The sequence below is a fragment of the Rissa tridactyla genome, chromosome 4 (assembly GCF_028500815.1).
Source record: "Rissa tridactyla isolate bRisTri1 chromosome 4, bRisTri1.patW.cur.20221130, whole genome shotgun sequence".
Classification (NCBI taxonomy): Eukaryota; Metazoa; Chordata; class Aves; order Charadriiformes; family Laridae; genus Rissa; species Rissa tridactyla.
The window spans coordinates 83,489,648-83,509,253 of NC_071469.1; the positions used below are offsets into that span (position 1 = coordinate 83,489,648).

The 19,606-nt window shown below is 50.2% G+C and overlaps 1 protein-coding gene across 1 annotated transcript in view; it reads left to right on the forward strand.

The window, feature by feature from the left end:
• The first annotated feature begins 3,389 nt into the window (after positions 1 to 3,389).
• The window catches only part of CHST8 (carbohydrate sulfotransferase 8), a 176,782-nt gene continuing 160,565 nt past the window's right edge, over positions 3,390 to 19,606 (forward strand). The window contains exon 1 of the mRNA XM_054200900.1: positions 3,390 to 3,528. The gene's annotated coding sequence lies outside the window, so the exon portion shown is untranslated. The remainder of the gene's footprint in view (positions 3,529 to 19,606) is intronic.

Here is a 19,606-nt window from a genome sequence, read left to right on the forward strand (position 1 = left end):
TATTGTTTGACAGTTTAAGGGTTTTTCCCTCTGCATTCTCATTGTCTTAAATATTTTATATAATCTTCCAGTTGATGCTATTGTAATATTTATTAATTTTTTTTTTTTACTTGGCTGCTCTAACCAGTTTTCTCTTTTCTTTCAGCAGGGAGAAATTCACACTCATTTGCTATTTGTGGGGTGATGACATAGTGTGAAGAAGCAGTAATGATGACTGACTGATAGAAGACACCATATGTTCTCTTCATTTTTCTCCGTGCTATTTTCTGAGAGATGAATAAAGAATATAAGATGAACTTTCCTACACTATATAATAAAAAAAATAAAATTGACTTTTCTTTTCAAATAATTGACAGGATGGGGAAAATAATCTTTTTCTCTAAAGCATTCATAGTATTGCTATAAATACCAGGCTCCAAATCAATGAGATAAATAATTTCCAGTCTTTTCCACCAGAAATATTTAACATGCCTCTAAGCACCAAACGCAACTTTACAATTAATTGCACCCTCCCCCAAATGTTCTCCAGCCTTCCACAGCAAACATTCTGAAAATATAAGTTGCGCTTGCCTATGACTAAACAAAGGTAAACAATTCCTGCTGATCTTAAAAGAAGTGAGATTTTATCTAGGGTTCTCAGTGACAATTTGTAAGGTACGATAACCGGCGATCCTCATCATAAGCGCAGCCCTAGTATCACTGGATGACAACAGCAACACTGGGTTATCTGCTGGGCTGTTCCTTTACGCCCTGAGCGTACGGGTCTGTACAACTAATAATACAGAAGGCTCCCTTCCGTAAATATTGCACTGGCTTTAACATGTTTTAATCTCAAAATAATTTGAAATCTCATTTCATATAAACACCTGAATGAAAAATCTTTTCTTGTTACAGCATACGACTTTACCAAGTATATTATTTTCTTATATATAATATTTTTTTTTCCATTCTGTCCTCTTATTTCATTCTAGCCTCTCAAAAGCAAGGCTTTTTGATTGCTACTCTAACTTTGTACCAGGCACTAACTAGCACCAGACACAGCCAGAGCCACACGCGTATCTGCTCCCGTTACGAAGCAGTCAGGAGCAGAAACAAAGAAGTAAACAAAAGGGATTCACGTTGCCTTCTGTTCCATTGGAGACAGACAGGGGAAAAAAACAAAAATCAATCCTCCCAAACACAAAAATAAACCCCAGAAATCAGTGTTTCGAGACACATTATTTTTCAAACTTCCAAGAACATTCTGCAAATAATGGAGACGAAATGGAAGCAAACCGTGAGTCCTGCAGGGAGCGGGGCAGAGAACTCGCTGTCACCGGACCAAGTGCCAGGGCTCTTCTTTGGGCTTTGTTTTCAGGGTCATTCCTTTAAAGCATTTTTCATACCACCACCTGAATAAAGAACAGAGCGCCACGTTCTGCTCACCCTGCTCGCGAGAGCGGCCCCCACCGATGCAGCAGGAAAGTTTCCTTACGCCACACGAAGCAGAGTTGCCCTCGGAGTACGGTATCCTCCCCGGTCACCTGCCATAGCAACAGACATCGAGGAATGTTTTTACATTTAGCGTATGTAACTCAATGCATTTTCCCCAGTTAGACTTATTTATTTTTGCTGTTAAAGCCCATGCGCCCTGCGTCACACAGAATATGACAGAAGGCGCTCAAGTAAAGCAATGACCGCAGTTTTCACGTAAGGAACGTGTGTTATTCTTCCTTTGAACTCCCAGTGGCACAAATGCATCTCCCCCGGAAAGCTGTGCCACCTGCACTCTTTTTTTTTTTCTATGACAATAGAATTACATACACTCAGATCTCAAAACTCTCAATCAAATATTCCATGCATCAGCAAAGAGCTGCCTTGCTTAAAGACTACAGGATTGGGTCCCTAATCAATACTTTAATAAATAACAGCTACTTAGTCAGAACAATTGATTGCTAGGGAGCAGACTAAGTATAATGTATTTCTGTTAATCTAGTCAGAGGATAAATGTCATAGTTTATTTATAAGACGCGCCTGGAACTACTCAGAGGGTTGTAGATAGGATCCATCTTGACCCCCGTTCAACACGGTATGTGCACAACAACTCATTAAGGGGGGACGGCAGGTACATCAACACGTGGCAGCTGCTTCGCTGGTGGCAAACCCCACTGCTGCCACTCGCCCTGCGCGGCCCACGCTCAGCTCCACTGTGCCCAGCAGCAAGGGCAGCTCCTGGGACCCCTCCCAGCCTCTCCTCTCGGAGTGTGGGCTCGGGGCACTATTCCCGCTATCGCTGGCGCTTCTTGCTTTCATCCAGTGGCCGCTTCATCGCCCTAGCAATAGCCGGGCATGCCACAGAGCCATCTTGGGGTTTCTTGGGGACGGAGCCATCCCTTGGTTTTGCTGTTGTCAGACCATTTAATCTGCTTCACAGTTGTGCAGGAAAAGCCTCTCGGTATTTTAGGGTGGAAAATAGCCAGCAGAGAGTGCAAGAGGCACCTTCTGTGCGGTTACTCCACAGTTCACGTTCCAGGCTCTAGACAAGGCACCTCGGTCCCCACCGTGCCCTGGCTCCAGCGCATTCGCTCCCGATTATTCTTCGAGAGCGTCATCGCTTCAGTTCTCCCACTGCTCCTACTGCTTCTCCCCTTGGGATCTGTGTTCAAAACCACCTTCTTCGGGGAGTGTTTGCCGGCCATCGCTCTTCCGAACTGCTCTTAAAACACACACATTTTCAGCAGCGTTAAAGCGCAGCCCGGCGGAGGGGATGCCCGGCAGGGCGCTCGTATCCACCCTGAGGATGGGGAAGGGCCCCCCCGCCCCGCTCCTCCCAGCAGCCCCCCGGCACCGGGGGCGGGGGGGCGGCAGCGGCTTCCCCGCCGCCCTGCGGGACCCCCGGGACCCCTCCACCTCCCCGCCGCGGCCGCTGCGGGGGCTGCCACGGGTCGGTGCCAGCCCCCCAGCACAGGCTCACGACGCAGCTTCCCAGCAGGGGCTGCGGGCGCCTGGGCGTGCACACAGACACGGGCGGACACGGGGACAGGGCACAGGGACGCGTCCTTCGGCAGCCCCCGCTCCGCACGGCGGGGATTTGCCCTTCAGAAAATGCAGAATCCGGCAGCCCCGGAGGCGGCCGGGGGGGGGCGGGCGGCGCCGCCAGAACGGCTCAAACTTGGGGACCGCACGGCACCCCGCAACGGCGACGCCGGCACCCCCAGAACGGCACCGCCGGCACCCCCGCACCGGCACCCGCCCCTCCGGTGCCCCGGCGAGGGGGATGCGCGGCGGGTCGGCCCCGCTCCCGGGCGCGTCCCCGCAGCGGCTGGCGGCGGGCGCGGGGGGGCGGGCGGAGCGGTGCCGGGGCGCGGCGGGGGCGGGGGGCGGGGAGGGGGCGGCGGCCTGCCGCCGGCGGGCGGGCGGGCTGTCCCGCTCCGCTCCGCTCCGCTCCCTCCTCCCCGCCGAGGCTGGCCGGCGCGGAGCCCGGCGCGGAGCCGCCGCTGCGGCGCGGAGGATGCGCTGAGCGCGGGAGGCGGCGCGACCGCGGCGCAGGTCAGTGGCGAGTCGTCCCCCGGGTCTTCCCCCCGCCGCGTTCCTCGGCTCTTCCCCGCACCACTTCGGGAAAGTGCCCAAACTTGCGGCGGCCCCGCGACCCCCTCACCTCGGGGCCGCCCTCCCGCCTTCCTCGCCGTAATTAGCAGCGCCGGTAATTGGAGGGGCGGGCGGGGGCGGGGGGCAGGTGCGGCGCGGGGGATGGAGCCGGCGGGGGCGGGCACGGGGCTGGGGGGGGTTCCCCACGGGGAATAACGGGTCCAGAGCAAACTAGTTGGTACCCGCCGGGGCTGCAAACGCCGCTCCCCGGAGCTGAGCCGCCGGGGGCGGTCGAGGGGGGCGAGGGCACTTGTTCCCCTCTAGGGTGGGTCTGCAGGGGAGGGTTTTAGGGGTGCAGCCCCCCCGGCGGGTCCCGCGTCCCCCTGCCCGGCCGTACCCGCACCTCGGACCTGGCGATGCCACCCGGCACCGCGCCTGGCCCTCGGAACGCACGCACTGCAAGGAAATCCGCGCACCCTGCGAAGAATAATTTTGTAGAAGCGCGTCGGCAGCAGTGGGCTAGTGAGGGGCGAGCGGACCGCCCGGGCACCTCGCTGGCCGTGCCCGGTGTGGGCTGTGGAAGTGGCCGGGAACAAGGCGATCCCCAGCCGTAGCTGCGCCGTTATTGTTCCAAGCTTTTTGAGGGGTTGGGAAAGCCCCTCACTGTAATTGTATTGTAATGTCGCTTTCTGTCTGTCGCTGGCTTGTGTTGTGTGCAGATTAACATGCTTAAAAAAACCCAGAGATGCTCGGTTTTTTATGTTAGGCGCTTACGCTGAAACGCTTGTATTTTATTGCAAGATTTAAAAGTTGCAGCTCTACGGAGAATAGGCTGTATGTACAGTACCAGCGAGGGAGGATGAATGGTGAACCCAAACGGTCTCAGAAGTGAAAATCGGAAATGCAGTCGCTAGATCCGTGTTGTTTATTAATGATACTCACCATTTGATGAGAGAGCTATCCCCCAGTTTATCCCGAGAAGATGTCATTTTGGCAGATGCCTGGCGTCTCATCAATTCCTTTCATGTCCCCCGGATTTTCTTTCCTCCAGGAGCAGGCCACGGCAGCTCTCTGTGTTGGGGATAACCGTTAAGCTCTTCTTTTGAATTCATGAGCTTCCAAATTAAACTTTTACTGACACCTGCTACCTAGCCTGGGTGAGCGGAATGACAGCGTCACCCTGGCTACTGGAGCCCTGCTCCCGAGCAAAGGAAATCACAAACAAAAATAGGTGTAAAGCGCGCGGGCTGGGTCACACAGCGATTTGGGGGAGCTCTGGGAAACTGGCTACTGGAAATTCTAATCAAAGTCTGCTTCTAATGGAGCAAACTTTCCAACCGCAATCACAGGCAGGAATTAAATCCATAGAGTAGACGGCAACGGAGATTAATAATCATCATCATCAATTAGCTGATGGAATCAAACAGAACAAAATGAGGGTAAACAAGAAACTGTCTCCCCTTCCCCCTCCAATCTATCCCACCTTTATTTATCCAGTGTCAAGGATCCCTCCTGAGCGCTGCTTTCAAGTGCCAAAAAATTTAGCAGGTGTCATAACATAAGGTCAAGACTTAATTATTTATATGGAGACATCAATCATCGTGGGGGATGATTTATTTATAAATCACCAGAGCTGTAAAAGGAGACGGTGAAGCCTGATGTTCTCCTGCTCGCCGCGGACGGGGAGCGGGCAGGACGAGCCGCGGCCGAGCCTCCTGCGCAGCCCGCGGGAGCTTCTGCCCGGCCCCGCAGGGAGGAGGCTTTTCTATGCCTTTTAAATCGTGTAACCAAAGTGTCACCGGGGAAATCTCATGCATATTTGCTACATCTCAGTAATGAACATTTACTGATTATGGATTATCTGGAGAATTTAGCTTTTTAAACATTATTCAAATTTTTATGTTTATGTAAGCTAATAAGACTGAGGAGATTCAGTAACTACTCTTTGCCTTATGGTATTTGAAAAGTATGTCCGTTGGGCTTAGCTCAGCATCTTCCAGAACCACTTTTAAAATGCTAAAATAGAATTTTTCTCCCTGAAAAAAAAACACAAACCAACCCTGTCTGTGCTCAGTGTAATGCTCTTTGCTCACAATTAATGCCAAAAATCAATTTGCTAACATGCTTTTTATGTTTCTGCTGATCACAAACAGGATGGCACAGTAAAAGCTTTTATTGCCACCTGATTAGCCCACGGTGGGGTGAGTGAACGGCCTGGGCTAGTGTGGCTGCAGGACCCCGTGCCGGCTGCCGCGGTGCGCAAGGGCGCTGAGCCCTGGGCACGATCCTGCTCCCGGGCAGTCAAACACGCTTTATCAACTGTAGGAGCAGAAGCAGGACCAGGCCCGTAGGTTTCCCAACGGCCGGCCAAAGTAACGAACGCGCGCTTGGGACATTCCTGAGCCCCCTCCTCTGGGTTTCTGAGGAAGGGTTAATTACAGCCAGGGATTCGCAGAGGGCTGTCCATTTATTTCTCTGTTAATAGAAATGGTGCTGCTGATCTTATTTACATGATTGCGTTTCAGACAGGGGGGTGATTAACTTAGACTGAGTGAAACTGGTAAAAAAAAAAAAGGCAGAATACAGGAAGAGAGGAGAGGAAAGTTAGGGTGAAAGGAGTGGAGCTGGGAGGGCAGGTTTCCTTTGCTCTCCTGTCATTATCTCACAGAACTCCCTGCAGCACAAACCCGTGAGCTTTACCGTTACAAAGGACTGTTGGAAGCATGAGGAGTATCCAGGGCAGCTCGTGATCCTTCTGAACTTCATGGCAGGACTCCATTTTGGCAAGAGCAAGTCAATAAGCTCTCCTGCACATCCATTATACTGCTCCCACTGATCTTGGAAGACGACCATTTATCACTGTTATTTCAGTGACAGAAATCCTAAAATAATATTTCACTGGGTTTTTAAGAGGGTGTAAATTACGGGTAAAAGGATGGATGAGCTGGTAGCATCTTCAAGGAACAATTAAGACATTAAGAGTGTGGGAAAATATTTTGAGGCATTAACCAATCAGTGAGAAAATCGGAATTTAGGACCCAATTCGGTTAGGAGAGGTTCCTTGAGCACCCTCTGGATCTCGCCCAGAGCATGTGGAAAACGAAAGATGAATAGTATTTCTTGTAGGCAAGACCAGTCAGCTGCTTGTGTATTCTTACGGTATACTGGGTACATTTATAGCATTTAGTAATGCCAGCAATGTTCACTATAAAGAGCAACAGATGAACGTATCGTGAAACAAGGCGCTGGCAAGGCAGGTGGGAAGCGGTTTCCAAAATACTGCAGTGAGCAGGCTGGGAGAGGTGTCGTAAGCTGGTAAACGTGATACAACAGACCGAAGGGGCTTTAACCAAGGGCAGGGCCAACGCCTCGGCCGAGTCCCACCGACGCAGGACCCAGCCCTGCTCCGCTTTCTGCAGGATCACCACCTCCAAACGCCGGCAGCGACGGTGTCCACGCCGCCCCGTCCCCCGCCAGAAGGAGAAAGGGACGATGGAATGACAGTGGAGCGTGAAGAGGAGAAAGGAGGGGAAATGAAATCGTATTGGCTCAACTGCAAGAAACAAATCGCAGATTTCCCTAATCAGACAGCTGATGCCGAACTGGGGCACAGAGCGAACCACGAGGGAAGGTGGCAGATTTCACAAATTAGTCATGGCAAAAATGGTGAATTTCACAGCTTGAAGTGAATTCATGTTATAGGATGAAACAGCACAAAGTGATTAAGAGCTCTAACTGATAGAAGTAATAAGCATGTGAGCCTTAGTCATCACACAGCAGCCGACATTTCTCCCTGGCTTCAGCTGAGCCACAGGAGCAGCACCTTCAGCAGCCTTCTCCCGCTCCTGATGCTGAGCAGGAGCTGGTGGGCACCACCACACACAAACGAGGTCCCACAGACGTCTCCGGGAGTTCTCCGTCTCCGGGAGGCACAACCGCAGCAGTCCAAGGAGAGTCGGAGCAGCCGCTCCGCAGAGAGGCGTTCTGCAGGCTCCCAGTGCCACCCCCAAACCCTGGAGCCGTGGCTTCAGCAGCCGAGGACGTGCCATGAGAAGAGCAAGCCAGGGGACAGCAGGGCTCGGTCTTCACAGCGTGACCCCCTCCGCTGAACAGCAGAGAGGGAGGACGGCCAGGGGAGGTTGGAACGAGGGGGGACACCGTTGCGGCACACTCCTGTCGTGCTGGGGACAACCTCACAGGACTGGCAGTGCCACTGGTGGAGCCACCTCACAATAACCAACACCACAGTACGCGCCCCTAACAGAAAGCAACCGTTAAACAGCCCATTCGATGGCTTGCTTCCAAAGGCCACCCAATTTCCATCATTCCAGGGGCTAAAAACCAACATGGCAAGCCTCTCTCACAGGTGCGGTTACGTGACTTTTGCTGGCAAAACATTTCAATAGCTGTTACAGCGCGTTTTCAAGGAAAACTCTGCTAACAGATACTGGAACCTTACCCCCCCATTTGTATCCCTGCTTAGACAAAGATAAAAATTCCGAAGAAAAATGTCACCATTGTATCTTAATTCTTTTGTTTCAATGTATGCTCTTCTATCATGGTTATTGAAACTCCGTAGAGCAAAATGGGAGCAGAGTGAGCTAATACCAGCCAGGCTGAGGCCGTCCTGGAGAATTCCTCCTCCGGCAGCATGAGCACCCTCCAGGCTCTGCCGGCGGGCGGCGGAGCTGGGCAGCCTGCGGCTCTGCAGGCTGCCAGGAGGGTTAACAAGCCCAGGGGCTGGCGGAGGGAGCTGGAGCCGTATGGGAGCAGTGAACCCTCGGAGAGCAGAGCCTGCCAGCTCCGCGGCGCACGGAGGGCGTCCCAGCACCGCGGCTTCCGCGTGGCGCAGCTGTAGGACGTCGTCAGGGACAGGGGAAGCTGCTGAAGCTGCCAGAACCAAAGCCATAGAGGAATGCAATGGGGCAGTTCCAGTTCCTTCAAACCCCACCTGGACGTGATCCGCACCCGCTGGCGGCGGCAGAGGAGCACCCGCACCCCGGAATAGGGAAGGCGCATCGTCTGCGCAGAGCCTGGGGCACCGCACAGCCCCGCTCCAGCCCACCCGAGAGCGGCCTGGGTGGGCATCGAAGAAACACCCTCAGAGGAACGGATCACTCCTGAACGAGGATGGGAAACAAAGTTTGGAAAGAATTACCATTTCTAAAGCATTTCTGAAGGAATGCCCTTGAACTCCTGGGAGGGAACCAGACAGGACTTTTAAAAAGGAGGGGTGGGGGGAGAGGCCCTCTTCTCCCAAATTGATTTCAAAACTTGGCAGATTTAAGAAACCTTTCAGTAACGTTTTGTGGATCGATGCTAATTTGATGCATCGGAGCTTAGCGCTGTGCCAATTCACTGTCACACTGATATTAACTAGGCACTTTTTGAGCATGTTTATAGCTCGAGGTCCATTAAATATGCAGACCTGACAATTATTGCACCTTCCTTAAAATACTTAATTTGAAACGTGCATCACAGCGTCCACCAGTGGTCTTTGACTTGTCGTCAGGAGGACTCGTCACTCGGTCCCTGGGAGGGGGGTGTCCCCGCTCCGGGGAAGGGGCTGGAGGTTGGGCCTGTGGAGGTGAGAGAAGGCGGGCAGGGACTGCCAGCCACCAGCACCGCCGCCTCCAACCCCCTTCAAACAGTGACCGACCTCACGAACGTCACTTAATATAAGGAAAAGACACTCATTGGGAGAGCAGGAATTACTCGCGTTGGGAATGGCGGCAGATCAGTTACATACGCTTTCCAAGTGGTCCTTGAACTTGAATGCCTGCAATCTGACATCCCGTTATAGCTAGGAGCTAAATAAAAGTGACTTTATTTTTGAACAGTGGCTAATTTGAGCCAAAGCTGCAGGAGATCCTGGTTTTTAAATTTGGGTCCCTTTAATACCTGCACTGAAATAGTTTGAGAAATGTTGGTTCCTCTTTCTCTTCAGCATCCCCCTCAAATGCAGAAATGATCCCCTTCTGAGCCGGGAGAATCAAAGCAGTAGTTAGCTGGTGACATGTATATTTAGATGACTAACTTTAGGCACCTATGTTTGAATATTTGATTTAATATGCCTTCATTTTTATATCCTGAAATGGGGATGCTACTTAGCTCAAAGAAGATCAATTAATTTTTCTGCTGCTTTTAAGTCCTTTAATGGAAAATGTTACATAAATTATTATTTAATATACTTTAACAGGGTTTTTTGCATGAGCTGCTTGATCTGCTTAAAGCATATAAGTCAGTATGAGCTGAACTAGTAAAATAAATTCAGAAATCTAAAGGGCGCATCAGAATTTAGACTAGTGCATAAGAAGGGATAAAAACTACGTTGCTCTTGCATTTGGCAAAAAAACCCGCAAGGATTGTTGTTTTGTGAACCTTTGGACGTCTCATTTCACAGGGATCACAAAATCCATTTGTGAAAAGATCTAGGAAAGAAAGGAAGAAATTGTAAAAGTAGCACCCTGGTCAATAAAGCGTAGGGGTCCGCAGGCACACAGGGGAGGGTGCCGTGAACCCCTTCTTTGTGCCGCGGTTCAGAAGAGCGGTTCTTTTCCTCGCTTTAGCAGATGCCAGCGGCCCAGGGAAGGGCACACTGAGAGAAGGCAACCCGGCCTGTCAGCAGGAATGCATTTGCCTGGTTTCTCCAGTGAGCAACCCCTCCCGGAGGCGCGCGCACACACACAAACACGCACACACATGCACCCCCCACACCCTGGAGCGGGACCAACAGTAACTTCATCCTTGTGTCTCCCGCTCCAGAAATCAGTCCATCCGACGCAGATTTCCACGTCTGCCAGTTTTAGGGGAAGTTCATTCCCTGCCATCCCTACGATGGTTTACAAACACCTAGGTGCTTTTTCTCCAGCTTTCCCCAAAAGTACGCTTCATCACACTCGCATCCAAGAAAACCACTCTCCAACTACAGAAGCTAATTTCTTAACTTTTCTGGCTTTTCTTCACAGCAGCTAGTAAGATCGCAGGTGGTGTTTCTCGCTCTTAGTACCTCCCCTGGCCGCAAAGCCCCGCCACAGCGTTTTAAAGAATCAGCTGTAACTTACTGGCAGAAGGGTTCACATCCACTTACTGGTTATGCCCGTACGACCCACGGGCGGAAGCTGCTGGCCAATAAAGTGCTGTTCTCGCCTGCCTTTGTGCAGCCCTCCCCGAACTCCCCGGCATCGCTCCTCTGCTCTCCATCACCTCACGTGGTGCCAAGATGGAAGGATGGCAGCTGTCTCCCGCTTCACGCCAGTATTCTTCCTCTGCAGGCAAGGGGGAAGGGATTTGCTTTCGCGCACAGACAGACAATAATATTATCCCGCATCTTTAAACACAGCTCTCCGAGTTAATGGTGCGACAGCAAGAAGCAGAGGCTTTGCGCTTGTGATACAGAAAATTTACACGGATCGCTTCTTTTTTATATTTTTTTTCAGCATTTAAAATCTAAAGTAACTTTTGCATCCTTAAAATAATCAATTCATCCATTTCTCATAAAACGCTATATTTTTTTGATGCTTTGGACTAGCACTGCCCGTATTGCTTCGTGCGTGCCGGCAACTTCCGGAGGGCTCGGCCTGTTCCCACCGCATGCGGTATGGTGTATGCCTGTGGCACTCGGGAGCCGACAGCCCACAGGAAGTTCTTCTAATTCCGCACGTCCCCCAGGAGGTCCACAGCACCGATGGCAGCGTGTAAATAGTATCTACAAGTAACACATCGTCGCACTTACCTGCACCGCGTTGTTCTAACGACATTGCTTTAACCTCCATCGCAGCATTTTTGCCTCAAAATACTAGAATCGGCTTGTTGATCAACCTCTGGTTTACACTGGGAGAAATCTGAGCTTCGGCTAATGTCGGGAGTTTATTTGAGGTCTCTCTCATAATATCAGCGTGTCGCTAGCACAGAAATTCATCTGGTTTTCATAAATATTTGATAGAGCTCTATCATCATCCTCCTCATCATCATTTTGGGCTGGTTGGAAGAAGATCCCCCCCCGCAATTGCAACCCATTTGCCGAGTTGTCCTGGAAAGTCAGTTGGTGATATTTCAATCAGAGTGTTCTTATAACAAATTCCATTCAAATTCCATCTGAAAGGTTTCATCCTGCTGCTCAGAGGAGGATATGCTAAACGCAGCTTCCCATGGGCTTGGCTGCAGCCCAGCGCTTTGTGATTTATCGTTCTCCTTCCCCATTCCGGCTGTGACCTTGGGACCTCGCTCCCAAGTCCCCCCCCCCGCTGCCTGCGCTCCCGCCACAAAGGCGGGGACGGAGCCCTCGGCGCCGTCCCCCAGCATCGGGGTGGCCCTCGGGGCATCGGGGCAGCCATCGGGGCATCAGACCCGCGCTCAGGCAGGTGCCCAGCAGGGAGAGAAGGGGAACCTTCATTTTCCTGCTCTTACTAATGGGACCGAATCACGGAGCATTGTTCTGAAATGACAGGAGTTATCAGCTAACTTCAAAGCACGAAAAGCGTTTACAGAAGACGTTTAAACTATATTGGCCAAAGGCATTTTCTGTGGAGACAGCCACAAAACAGCTCTAATTGGAGATCTCCAAACAGCTGTTGTGCCCTACGTATTCGTATCGGAAAAATAGCTTGGAAGATTATGTTAACATGCGATTGAAAAAAAAAAAAAAAGTTTTAACATTATTACTGATCTTATTGATAGTATACTGGGGGCGCCTAAGACGCTTTACTGAGAAATGTGTGTGTCCGTGGCCAGAGGAGCTGGCAACCCAGATTGTAACATATGCCACTTTTAACAGAAAAATTGTGCAATTGAGAGAAATTATTGCCCCTTGAAGATTACATTCATTATAGATTGTAACAGAGAAATGTCTTTAGAATGGCTGTAGTTCCCTTCAGTTAAATAGCTATTCAGAAATACGATCGTTTGAGCTTATGTATGTAGCTGCGGCTTGTTCTAACAAAGTTATGGAATGAAAGCAACTTTGGGGAAGGTGCGGCAGACCCACGCGGCACTTCTGTTCCTTTATTCTTTCCACATTTTTCAAGGACACATCTTCTGGAAATCCTTGTTTGGATGTACCTATCCGGGTTCCTTAGGATGGGGAATACTTTTAAAATTAAAAAAAGGGCGACTTTTAAAATCATTATTTTAAAAGTCTTTTAGATTTTTTATTTCACCAGTAATTGTCAGGGATTTTCGGCACAGCAAATGATACAGATTTAGCTTTAAAACAAAGACAGCAAAACTTGCTGGTTTCGGTCTTCAGAGTATTGCGCCTGGTATTTTTAATGATTGGCATTGACCATAAGTGAACCTTCTCCGTAACCCCGTCGTAGCCCTGACTTTACATAGATCTTTTCTGAAATGCTGCGTCTCTTATCTGTTGGGAAGACATCAGAGAATCATTACATTAAGTAGTTCTTTGTACAGAACCTCCCTCTGCAAGGCCCTGGTCACTAAGATACCACTGAACACATTCATCAACTCTGGATCGGTCTAAAAAGTGGTGACCCTCAACTGGGGAACTTCCGCGTGGATTCATGCTCATCTTCCCTGTTTCACTAATAACACAACTGAAGTTAAACTACGAAAGTGGTAGAAAATTGTATCCGATAGAGTGTTGCTATTCCAGCTCTTCCTCTGGACTAGCATTAAGGACGCAGCAGGCTCCCATTTAGTGGCTTCTGTTTTTTTGCCCCAGGTGCTGCAGCTCCCGTTGCCCCCAGGCGGTGGTGGCAGCGCGGGGAGTCGCGCTGCGATGCTCCGTGGGTACCACGCGCTAAAACAGCGCCGAGAGAGGGGCATCACGCCAAAAGACATCTCTTCTCTGGCAAATTAGGGGCTCTGCCCCTGAGCGAGCTTTGTGGGAAGGCTGGGCGTGCAGACAGCCCTGCTGCGGTGCCCCGCGGGAAAGGGCGACCGGCAGAATTTATGGAAGGTTGCTATAGAAGAGGTTTCTGTGCTGTACACCGAGTATTTATTTTGGCAGCAGCTCTGTAATTGTGCTGTAAACCACCCTGGGTACTGGTTGCTGTGTACCCAGGCGTCTGACTGGGTGCCAGCCAGCGCGAGCTCTGTGATCATCATCTGCCACCTCGCAGCAGGGACCCTGTGCCCGTGGGTAGCAACAGCCATCCCGCTCCTCCAACCCCAAACCCCACCTCCGGGGCATCTTCTGCACTCTGAACTTGCTGCCGTTTGTGTGCTGGGCGTGCGTGAGAAACACATTTCTCTCAACATGTTAATTAATATCAGGCTGTCTCAGACCTGGCTGACCCCGTTCCCTTGCATTTCTAGGGCAAACAGAAGTAACGGGGACAGCTTGTGCAGGGGGGACCCACCACCACAGCTCATAGGGTCCTACTCACTTGTTTCCTCCAGGGAAAGCCTTCACGTCAAAAAGTCCCACTCAGCCCTGGAAATCTCCTCGTTCTTGCAATGGAGGCCAACCAGAGGTGGCTTTTGAGGTGCTCTGAGCAGAGACAGCACTTTCTTCCAGCTTTTCAGTGTTGCAGAGAGTTTTTTGTACGATGCTTGGTATTATTCATGCAAACCTCCAGCTCCTCATCCTGAAGCGACTTTGAGATTTCCTTCTATAACCCGTCACGCCAGCAGCCCCCTTGGCCGGACTTGCCGTGGTAACCACTGCTCCTTCTGCCGGCAGCTCTCCCGACGCCTCGGTCAGCGGGACGGGAAGCTGAACTCGGCAAGAGGGGACGACAGGGAATTCATCCGCCTTTGGATGGGAAGGAGGGGTGCAGGGTGGATAAAGGAAATCTGTGAGGGGAGCAACAGAGGAGGCAGATGGGCTGGTTCGAAGAAACGTCTCTGCCTCACAGTTCGGAGCGGCGCTCTGTGACGTTACCCGAGCACAGCCCGCGAGACCGGGAACTCTTTCCATCTGATCTGGCTCTTTGCTGTCTGATTAAAGCCTCTCTCTCTCTTTTCCAGCAATACGCCAGCGCACGGGCTGCATAACCCTGGCAGTTACGCTACGCTGGGCACTTTCCCTCTCCGGCTATTAAACTGCCCTGCCGCTTTCTGTTGTCAGGGCTTCTTTCTCCCCCCTAATATCTCACCTAAAACTTTTTCTTTCTTAGCTCCAGGCCATTGCTCCCTGGCCTACAATTTTCTGAGACTGTGAATAATTCCCTCCCTTCGTTTCTATTGTTACCTTGAAGGTATTTATAGACTGTGATCATGTTCCCCCTGAGCCGTCTCTTTCGCTGGACACGATGAATTTCGCTTTCTCAGCCTCTTCACGTGTTACGTTCTCTAATCCACGTATCATTGCCCTCCTTTGTTTTCATCATCTTCTTTTGAAGGTTGGTTACTAGAAATACACAGCGCCGTGGTTTTACACAGCCATTATTTATAGGGATTTACATGCACTTCCCCCAGATATCTGTATTTTCTTACCCAGTGGGGCTATTTTTGTTTATATTGGTTTACTTTATGAAATATCTCTCTTTTCTCCAAATTTAATTTTGCAAATGAAAATATACGAAATAGCTCTCCATTTTGGTGCCAAGTTATGAGCAGAAGGCAGTAAGGCTGACGAAGGCCACCGACAGTAAAGACTCCTAAGGTCAGTTTTCCTTTGCTGCAAAAGCTTTGCCCGAGTTCGGTGCAGCCGCCGGCACAGGCGGAGGGACTGTCCTCGGGACTGCGCCTGTGCCCCGTCCCAGGGACTCTTTCCCTGCCCTTTGGGAAAGTAAAATGGGCTACCTGCCCCCAGCCACCCAGTTGCTCCATTTAGCATGCTTTCCTCCGCTTTATTGCCAAAATAGGAATTTCTGTCCTATGGAAAATCCTAATTTTGGTTTTATTATAGATTAAAAGTCTCAGTTTTAAAATTTGCCATGAAATACAAAATTCTTGGGAATGAAATTCAATTTTCAGGAAGTAGAAAGGCTCCATCTGAATGTTGTTATCTAAGTTGGGAGCTGTGATTCGGCTGCTCCCAGCTTCCTGGTAACCCCTCAGCTCAGCCGGGCGCTGGGCTCCACCACGCGCCACTGCCTTCTCGGCTCGCGGCTTTTCACAAAGCTTATAACAAATCTACAAAGGACAAATGTAAAAAGCAAAAAGCCTCGGGAAAAGGTTGTATCATGTCATGGAAAAGGAGACCGTGCCTGGGAGTGAGACCTTTATATAGGGACAGAATTACAGCTCCCCCCGAGCAACGGGACGGTTGGGATGAAGGGAGAAGTTTGAACCTATATTTGTAAAATTATGTCGTATTGAGATTTCTAACAAAGTCAAAGTACTGGAAGATGGAAGAAGCTTCCTACATGGTAGCAGATGTGGCTGCAGATGTGCCCAGGATTAGATTTCTGCACATCTCCCGTTCACTCGGGTGCCTGTGCAGAACCTGACACTAATGATGTCCCCTGTAAGACAGAATAATCTATCAAACTAACCGGTGCTGCTCCAGCTCACGCCGTGTACTTCCCCATCACTCGGCACCGGTCCTTTCGTTTTACTTAGTTCCTTATTGTTTGAAACAACTGCCTCTTTTTGTCCTGGGCCTGTACTCAATTTACAATTAGGGTCTCAGTTCTGAAACAGCACGAGAAATAACACCTGTAATAATAATACCGTGTCTAAAATAACTAATTCTTAGCTCTACATTGCTTTATCGAAGGAACTTCTCCAACGAGTAATAATAGCAATGTGTATGAGGACACCTGTCACACAGGACATGAAGAACTTTCTAAAGGATGTGCTATCTTCATACTGTACAAATACTTATTCTTAGCAACGCTCCTGATTTCACTAGCGCGCACACACACACCCCCCCCCGTCTCAGCAGAGCCACGCCAGGCCTGAACTGCCACAATAATTAATTGTTCTGTTCAGTGATTGAACCAAAATGAGCGGGGGAAAGGCTTGCTTCAGCTATGTCCGAAAGACAAGCGAGCGCTTCATTTTTATCACCGAAACAGAAATCTTCAAAGTTCAGACTAATTTCCAATACAAAGATCTTTTTTTGCTTACAAGCATCAAAATGAAACATTTGGGTTGTGTTTTTAAGTTTAGAGTAATTTGTAAGATGTCTAGTCAGTTGCTATGCTCATTTAAAAAAAACCAAGCAAACAGAACAACAAACACAAAGTTCAATTTACAAACGTTTTGTAAACGAAAGATCCCAGCAAGGTTTAGCAAGAATTAGAAGTTATCATCTCCTGCCTCGCAGAGAATCAGTGCTTTCAATGGCCACCAACAGGCACGCTGGAAACAGGCTGCTGCCTCTGTCTTTCAGTTAATTAATAAATTCAAGACGTTTGAAATACGCATTGTAAGGCAACTTTATTTTAATTTTCCCAGCAGAGACATTGACAGCTCCTGGATGATACCGCACTGAACTGTCCTCTTTAATGGCATTTTCTTTTTAATAATCATTGATCCACACAAGTTTGTCAGTTCTAGCCAGGAGCCCGTCGCGCAGGTGGCTCGAGAGCTCTGTGGAGGGCCGAGCGCGGCGCATCTCGGCTCTGCACGTCCGCCACGTCATCGCACCGTAGCTGGGGTACGATTTGGATCCTAATTTTTTGTGGCTGTTCTAAATACGACAGTGTACCAAAATACCACTTGTGTCCCCGTGCGCTGACGGCACTCAGAGAGGAAAGGTAAAATCCTGCGATGGAACATAAGGAAAATAAACTAATTTGGAAAGCAGTATTTCCTGTCCGCCCCCAAGGAAAGAACCTCTTATCTCCACCTTCACTGTGTTTGGGCCAAAACATCACCGTTTTCTTAATTTATTGTTTAAAGGGTTGGCCTGGCCAGCCCAGCCCAGGTCTTGCCGCAGATGGAGTCGGGGGGGGCGGCCGAGCTGGCGCGGCAGGAGGGGCTGGAACACAGGGTCCACCTGGGCACTGGCTTGGCCTTCCTGACCCCTGTCACCGGGCATAGTCCTGGGACCCTCCTGGACACCACACTGACCCCAAAACACACGGGATGAAATCAGGGAAAGACAGCACAACGTGCAACTGCCGTCGGCGCGAAGAGGGGGATCTGGGCTGTCCAGAGGCAGCAGAGGTGAGGCGAAGGGGGAAAACGTGCAAGAAGGTGTAAATCTGAGAGCAAGAGCTGAGACGTGAATGCGGGATGAGGAGGAGCCAGAGGAGCCCTGCCATCCATGCCCCAAGGGAGACCTCAAGTGGGGAACCGCAGGCTGCCCCGCCATGGAGGTCTCCTTTCAAGGAGACGGAGCGGGAGCAGCAGTTCCCAGGGACAGGGTATTTGATGAGTATCCCGCAGCCTGGACCTCGGATCAGTCAAAGCGTGGCAAAGCCTTGCTTTTCCCGCTCTCTGCCCTAGGTCTTGTCCTAGAGTGACCTTCAATGTTATGAAAGCAAACACCCAGTGGAAACTAAATCATAACCCGTGGTATAAGAGCACACGTGAAGCCCTGAAAACCCACGGCCGACGTTACAAAGAGGAGCTACTGTACCTTCAGGCTGCTGTACAGAGCCTGGCGGGGCACAATCCCCTTTACAGCCGGAGGAGGAAGAGAGATCAGCACTGCAGCGGGACTTCTTTCCTGAGTCCTACAGGGGAAAGAGACGAGGAAGAAAAGGACTCCCAGTCCTTTCCCGGAGAATCCCCTGGAATAGGGGAGGAGCGGCTTTGGGATCCCCCCGCAGACCAGAACTGCCTGTACTCCTTTTCCAGCGATTCCCGGTCCTCACAGATTACCACCCCTGAGGGCGCTCCCTTTTCTGCCGTTCCTTCCCTGGGCGGGCGTCCCTGGGCAGCAGGGAGGTTTACACTTCTCCGCTTTTCATCTCCTAAGCCGGACCCTGATCTCATTCTCTGCTGCTACACAAGCAATAAACCAGGCACCCGAGCATGGTTTATCTTAGCAATATCCCATTTCTCTGTCAGACTTCAGGTCAGGTGGTAATTTTGGGTGAGGTATCGTCTGCAAAGACAACAAATGCAAAAAACAATCTTTCTCCCAGCAAAGGATAAACTGGATGACCCGAGTGATTTTCTCTGTCGCTACTGCCTATGTTTCTATTATGGAATAAACCGCTGGACAAGGAGACGGATTTAACGCTTTGACTGTAGTGATGGATACTACCAAAAAGCTCAAGTTAGTTCATCTCCTCGCTGCCTTACGAGGGGCAGCACGCGTCCAGGAAAACAGCAGTATTTCTCTCCTGTGCAGAGGTGACGTGTAGAGCACAGCGCATTTCCCCCGAAGGGTATCACGGATTGCAGAGCTGCTGGGCTTGGATGGCTCATGAATATCCGTATGAAGTTACGAGGCAAATTTTGGCTTTCCTTATCGTCACTCTTTCCGAGATATTTGAGTCTGGAATGAATTTTTAAGACCCGTGTACTGTCCCTACAGCTCTAGAAATGCTGAAGCGGGGAGAGGGGAGTCGGGGAGTGCGGGGGTTACAGCCTCTCCCTCCCCGGCAGCCTGAGGACCAGCTCCTGAAGCACCTCCTCAGGCTGCCCCCTCCCCAGCTCGGGACAGGGAGGAAGCAGAACCGTGCCAGCAGAGAACTCCTCCAACAAATGGTCTGTTATTAAGATCCTATTCATTATATGGTAAATATACGTGTTGTCGTACTTCTCAAATGAGAATACCGTGGCCCAGCTCTTACCAACAGCAAGCCACCAGCCCTCAGCCTTGTCTATTTGCCTCTCTAGGCAACTGAAGAAAAAAAAACCTTTCTGAATGTGTTTAACAGAGGGAACCAAAGGTAATTATAGTTTATAAATGTGAAGGTGGCTCGTAGATGTTTACACTGCCCAGACTGAGAAATGTTGTTAAAGGGAACAAGACATCTTGATCCTACAGCGTCCTATTTTTTTCTATGATGTAAACCTCCACAGTACCAGAGGGTACTTCTGCTGCTGCTAGCCCCTTGATTCTATTAAGAAATCCTTGAATATTATTTCTCTGCCTCTTTCCTCTTTCTTCCCTTTTCTTTTTTTTCTGTTTAGCAGATAGAGAAATGCTTCGTGTAAAGCTCCATTGTAGTCGGTGAGTGTCTCTAGCTGACACCGGGTAACATTGCCATTATGATTTAGGGTT